Below are 688 nucleotides of genomic sequence, written 5' to 3'. Positions count from 1 at the left end.
GCGCGGGTACACGTGGCGGCCGGCTGGCGTCAGCGGTGCCGGGAGGGAGGAGAGCGGGGCTGGTTCCGACGGCCCGGGTCAAGACAGGAGCGGGTTCGGGCGATGGGGAGAAGCCCACTGGCCGCGTCCGGGAGGCTGGCGCGCCTCGGCCGGTCTGCAGCGCTCCGTCCCCGACTCGGCCCAGCGCCCCCGCCCTTCAGCTGGGACCCGGGACCCGAGCTCCAGGGCCTGAGGCGTCAGCTCGGGTCCCGTCTGGCAGCAGCCGGCGACGCTCCGCTCCCCTGCGCCCCAAGCCAGTGACCCGCTCCCGCCGCCACCGCCGGCAGCCTGCGACCCCGCGGGCCCGCCCCTCGCCGCGCGCATGCGCCGCTCCTGCGGCTGCGCGTGCTGTCGGGAGGGGCCTCCGCGTTCCCTTCTTTCCCGGGACCGGCCCACTCCGGTCCCACCGAGGGGGGTGCGTTTTCCCTCGACCCCCGGGCTTCCTCCTGAGGGGGCGGCGGCGGCCACGGGCCCCCGTCTCTGGAGCGGGCTGCTCGGTGCCAATGTCCGCGGGGCCGCGGGCTGCAGCAGAGGCGCTGGGCGGTGCCGGCCGACCGCCCGTCCCTCGGCTCCCCCTCGGCGGCGGGCGGGATGGTGCGGCCCGCAGGGCTCGCGCGGCTCCCGCGCTTGGGCGGCCCGGCGCGGGCGG

The sequence above is a fragment of the Monodon monoceros genome, unplaced genomic scaffold (genome assembly GCF_005190385.1).
Source record: "Monodon monoceros isolate NGI ecotype Baffin Bay Population unplaced genomic scaffold, NGI_Narwhal_1 Super_Scaffold_2, whole genome shotgun sequence".
Taxonomy (NCBI): domain Eukaryota; kingdom Metazoa; phylum Chordata; class Mammalia; order Artiodactyla; family Monodontidae; genus Monodon; species Monodon monoceros.
The sequence above is the reverse complement of the archived record's forward strand: the minus strand, read 5'-3'. Positions refer to the sequence as shown.